Source organism: Varanus komodoensis, unplaced genomic scaffold (assembly GCF_004798865.1).
Source record: "Varanus komodoensis strain SLA01 unplaced genomic scaffold, ASM479886v1 scaffold12, whole genome shotgun sequence".
Classification (NCBI taxonomy): Eukaryota; Metazoa; Chordata; class Lepidosauria; order Squamata; family Varanidae; genus Varanus; species Varanus komodoensis.
This window is the reverse complement of record NW_025335349.1, coordinates 15,641,998-15,648,229: the sequence shown is the minus strand read 5'-3', so window position 1 is coordinate 15,648,229 and position 6,232 is coordinate 15,641,998.

Below are 6,232 nucleotides of genomic sequence, written 5' to 3'. Positions count from 1 at the left end.
ATGGACAGTGACTGAATACTGCTGCATTTAGGTTACTTCGTTTACATCTGACAGCCATCAACTGAAAGGCAAATGGCAAAATATTATTTCTTTGTCTCAAAGGGGAAGTCATGTATCTCTTCCCTTTGGCAGTGTGATCCTCTAGAGTTTTTAAGTGTTGTCCTAAGAGTTCTTATAGCACCTTTTCTTCTCTTCCCAAACCTCTAGATCCTCTGGAAAACCTACATTCCACCATCTTTTTATGAGCATTTACTTTGAACAGCTATCAAAAGAAAGGGTTCTGTTTTAAAAACCTATCTAACAGGCTAGACCCGCTGAAATAATTGGGATAAATTAGTCATTTAACATCTCAGTGGGTTGAATCCAGACTAAGACAGAAAAACAGCCTACAACTCACAGCAAGGCAAGTTAGGTTAAGCCATGGTAGGAAGGCCTAGTTCTATGGATCAAATCCATTCTCCTTCAAGGTGTTTCACCCTTTAGGATTTCACACATGGCTCTGCCTACTTTTCCTAGACACTCCTCACTTTCCCTTCCTTGCTGATTATTTGGTGGTTTCCCAGCATTTCCTTGTCTAAACATGCATTAAAGTAGTCATGCTTTAGATCTCTTGATCAGAAGCAGGCATGGACAAGGCATGACTATTCAAATGTATAGGTCAGCAGCTCCCATCAGCCCTAGCCAGCATAGTAGAACATGAGGGGAGTTACAGGTCAAACACACCTGGAGGTCTAGTTATTGCCCACACCTGATCCATAACACAGATTAGATCTAAATGTATGATGGGGATTGAAAGACTCTGCAGAAAATAGTGTTACTCCATTATTCCATCACTAGGAGATATAGTGATTGGACAACCAACATTCTGCACAGCTTCTGATGTCATAATTGGTTGGCCAGAAAGTTGATCTAGTCCTTCCAGTTTAGCTACACAAAAAAACAAGGCTGGAGTGGTGATAAAGGAAATTGCATGAACAATAATCTATTACCTCTTCCTAAGGTATTCCATTTTAGCTTTTCTCTCTTCCTGAATATACAGAATTGGGCCTGTTTCCTGCTCTGGCCTGTAGAGCAGGCAATTATAACATGAGAAACTGTGTTGGACTTTGGTCAACAGATTTGGAAACAATGGGTCCATCTGTTCCTCTACTAAATTAATCACATCATCTGAGAACTAAGGTCTTTCAGAGATTTCATATCCAGTCTACAGATGTTTCCATCCAGTTTAAGCTTCTTGTCCTGGTTGCAACCACAAACACTTGAAGAAATAGAATAACCTGGTTGGTTCTACCAAAATCTTACATTCCTGAGTTAAGTATTGTGAACTCTGCATCTGAACCTTCCCTTTGGTGTCCTATCTGCTGATTTGTAAGTTGTTAGAATAACAAGTTAATTTTTTTCTTGTTTCATATATGCTGATACATCAAAAATTACTGCTGATCCTTATAAGAATACATTCAGACACAGATGGGGAACTTGGCATACAGTTGCTTTTTTGGATGTAATATTTAGTAACTGACAGGCAGGTAGCCAGTTCAGGTTCTGGAAAACAAAGTTTATATGCACTTGCTGAACTTATTTTATGAGAAATACTCTGGACCTGTAGACAGAAGTAAAAAGCTTCAGTACTAAAATTGTCTTTGCCTCCCACAACACACAATGACACTGTTGCCATATACCACCATATGGCAGTTGTCTCCAGCCTGGTGCCCTCCAGATGTGTTGCAGGAGGATTCTGGGAATTTCCACATCTGGAGGGTACCAGGTTCAGGAAGACTGCCATAAGCTCTCAGGTTTTCACAGTAAGTTACTGTATGCTAATATAAATATTATTTTACTTATATGTACAATAGTGATTGTAGGGAAATGCACTGAACTGGTATAAACCTTTACAATATAAACATCTAATTTCATTAAATTGCAATCTAATAATAATGATTAACAATAACAAACAACTTTTTAGCATACATTTCTTTTGGAGAGATTCTATTGCAGGAAAAGATGAACTTCAGAAATGGTTGAAGATGTTACAAATTCTTCCTACATAACCCTTTTAGATCCTTCCAACTCAGTCTTAGGAATTGTTTAGTGTTAAATTTCCCTTTCCACTGCAATTCGAATGGAAACAAGGCCTCTACTGCACATCTTCTGTCCATAGAAATGTACTGACCTTCTAAGTTCCACAGAATCATAGCGGCAACAACAATATTTATAAAGCACCCAAGGAATACAGGAAAACAGAAAAGACCTTGTCCTCAGGCTTACACTTGAAAAAGTACATGAAAAAAGAGTGATTTTATGTCTAGAAGGCACAAGATGATCATAGTAAACAGAAAATAAGGGAAACAGGGAAAAAACAACGATGACATGAGAAAAAGGAGTCCTTTAATATTTAAAAACAACTGAAAAGTGGTTGAATTCAGTAATGGAACTTAATTCATAAACATAGGTCTCATTATTTTCAGTGGATTCAACCTATTATGAAAAACTGTTATAAATTATTAAAACATGACAAGTTAAAAGCAGGTGAATGATTACAGAAGACCCAAAACCCAAAATTAAGAGCCTAGCAGTGGTATTTCAATTGAAGGAGACTTTGGAGATACAGGGCATGAGCATCTAAATAAACTTCTCTTCAGAGGGCTCTCCTAATATTTCCTTCTGATCCCAAAAAAGATTCGTTTTGTGTTTCAGGTAATTGTTCTGCTGAAAGGCGAACTTCTGTCCCAGGTCCCTTGCAGACAGAAACAGGTTTTCCTGTAGAATTGCCTTGTATTTGGCCCCATCCATTTTGCCCTCAATCCTGATTAATTTTCCAGTTCTTGTTGATGAAAAATATATCCACAAGATGATGCTGCTGCCACCACCAACACGCTCCAACACAGATGGTGTTCTCAGGGCAATGAGCTCTGTTGGCTTTGTTACTACACACAGAGTTTCATAGCAAAGCCAGAAATTTCATGTTTTTGTCTCATCAGGCCACTAATTTTCTTCATGTTCACTGTGTCTTTCACAGGCTTCTTTGCTTGGATATGTTTGTTTTAGCAATAGCTTCCTTCTCTCCAGTCTTCTATAGCCTAGCTTTGTGGAACAATGAGGGATAGCTGTCCCATGGACAGCTCCATCCTTTTCAGCTACAGATCCCTCCAACTCCCTCGAGTTACCTTTGGTTGCTTGGTTGTTTCTTTGATTAATGCCCCCTTAAACTGGTCACTGAGTTTTAGTGGATAACTTTCTCTAGGCAGTCATGGCTGAGCCATATTATTTCTATTTTGTAATAATGGATTTAATGGTGCTCCAGGGGATGTTCATGGTTTGAGATATTTTAATGACCCAACTGAGTAGTGTTTCTGTCCAGCTTTATCTCAGAGTTATGATAGTTCTTTAGTCTTCATAATGATGTCGTTTAGATGCGCTTACCAACAAACCCTGGGGCCTTCCTGAACCAGGGGTATTTAATTTGAGATCATGTGGGATTGTAACTGCACACAGGTGGATTCCATTAGACTAATAGTATGTGACTTCTGGAGGCAGTGAGTTCACCAGAATTTATTTAGACATGGCACTGCAAAGGGGGTGAACACTTATGCAACCAATAAATGTTGGTCTGCTCTTGTTTACTTTTAAGCCCCAAGAAAAATAGTTTGCACATTGACAGTGTTAATCATCTTGTGTACATCAATTGGTAAGAATGCCAGTTAAATCTACTTCAGTCTGGAGGTGTAACACAACAAAATGTGGAAAAATCAAAGGATGGATGAGTGAATATTTCTGGAAAGCACTGGAACAGACATGCTCTTCTTCTAGGAGGTTGCAATTCCTGCTGATCTTTCTTGCACTCCCTTGCCCTGTAGGCATGATAATTATAATAGTAAAACACTGTTTTACTCCTTCATGGATCACTGCCTTGTCGTGGTGAAGGGGCTTGCATAGCGCAATGAAGCTATGAGCTATGCTGTGCAGAGCCACCCAAGACGGGCAGGTCATAGCAGAGAGCTCTGACAAAACATTATTCACTGGAAAAGGAAATGGCAACCCACTCCAGTATCTTTGCCATGAAAACCCCATGGACAGTACCAAAAGGCAAAAAGATATGACGCCAGAAGATGAGCTCCTCAGGTCGGAAGGTGCCCAATATACTACTGGGGAAGAGCAGAGGGCTAATACTAGTAGTGTCAGAAAGAATGAAGAGACTGGATCAAAGCCGAAAGGACACTCAGTTGCCAATGTATTTGGTGGTGAAAGGAAAGTCTGATGCTGCAAAGATCTATACTCCATAGGAACCTGGAATGTAAGATCCATGAATCAAGGCAAGCTGGATGTGGTCAAACAAGAGATGACAAGACTGAACACCGACATCTTAGGAATCAGTGAACTAAAATGGACAGGAATGGGTGAATTTAATTCAGATGACCATGAGGTATACTACTGAGGGCAAGAATCCCTCAGAAGAAATGGAGTAGCCTTCATAGTCAATAAAAGAGTAGGAAAAGCAGTACTGGGATACAATCTGATCTCAGTTCGAATCCAAGGCAAACCATTCAACATCACAATAGTCCAAGTCTATGCCCCAACCACTGGTGCTGAAGAGGCTGAAGTTGACCGGCTCTATGAAGGCCTACAACACCTTCTAGAATTAACACCCAAAAATGATGTCCCTATCATCATGGGGGATTGGAATGCTAAAGTAGGAAGCCAAAAGATAACCAGAATAACAGGCAAGTTTGGCCTTGGAGTACAAAATGAAGCAGGGCACAGGCTGGTAGAATTTTGTCAAGAGAATACGATGGTCATAGCAAACACTCTTTTCCAACAACCCAAGAGATGACTCTACACATGGACATCCCCAGACGGTTAACACAGAAATCAGATTGACTATGTGCTCTGCAGCCAAAGATGGAAAAGCTCTATATAGCCAGTAAAAACTAGACCAGGAGCTGACTGTGGCTCAGATCATGAGCTTCTCGTTGCAAAATTTAGGCTTAAATTGAAGAAAGTAGGGAAAAGCACTAAGCCACTCAGATATGACCTAAATCATATCCCTGATGAATATACAGTAGAGGTAACAAATAGATTTAAGGAATTAGATCTGATAGACAGAGTACCTGAAGAACTATGGATGGAGGTTTGCAACATTGTAGAAGAGGTAGCAACTAAAACCATCCCAAAGAAAAAGAAATGCAAGAAAGCAAAATGGCTGTCTGAGGAAGCTTTACACATAGCTGAGAAAAGCAGAGAAGCGAAAGGCAAAGGAGAAAAGGAAAGATACACCCAATTGCATGCAGAATTCCAGAGAATAGCTAGAAGAGATAAGAATGCCTTCTTAAATGAACAGTGCAAAGAAATAGAAGAAAACAATAGAATAAGGAGGACAAAAGATCTCTTCAAGAAAATTGGAGATATGAAGGGAACATTTCATGCTAAGATGGGCATGATAAAGGACCAAAATGGCAGGGACCTAACAGCGGCAGAAGAGATGAAGAAGATGTGGCAAGATTACACAGAAGAACTATACAAGAAAGAGCTTAACATCCCTGACAACCACAATGGGGTGGTCACTGACCTCGAGCCAGACATCCTGGAATGTGAAGTCAAATGGGTCTTAGGAAGTCTGAGCAACAACAAAGCTAGTGGAGGTGACAGTATTCCAGTTGAGCTATTCAAAATCTTAAAAGATGATGCAGTAAAAGTGCTACACTCAATATGCCAGCAAATTAGAAAACTCAGCAGTGGCCACAGGATTGGAAAAGGTCAATTTACATTCCAATCCCAAAGAAGGGCAATGCCAAAGAATGTTCAAACTACCACACCATTGCACTCATTCCACATGCTAGCAAAGTTATGCTCGGAATCCTACAAGCTAGGCTCCAGCAGTTATGTGGACCGAGAACTGCCAGAAGTACAGGCAGGATTTCAAAGAGGGAGAGGAACCAAAGATCAAATTGCCAACATACGCTGGATCATGGAGAAAGCTAGGGAGTTCCAGACAAACATCTACTTCTGCTTCATTGACTATGCTAAAGCCTTTGATTGTGTGGATCACAACAAATTGTGGCAAGTTCTTAAAGAGATGGGAGTACCAGACCATCTTATTTGTCTCTTGAGAAACCTATATGTGGGTCAAGAAGCAACAGTGAGAACTGAACACGGAACCACTGATTGGTTCAAAATTGAGAAAGGAGTTCAGCAAGGCTGTATACTGTAGCCCTGCCTATTTAACTTATATGCAGAG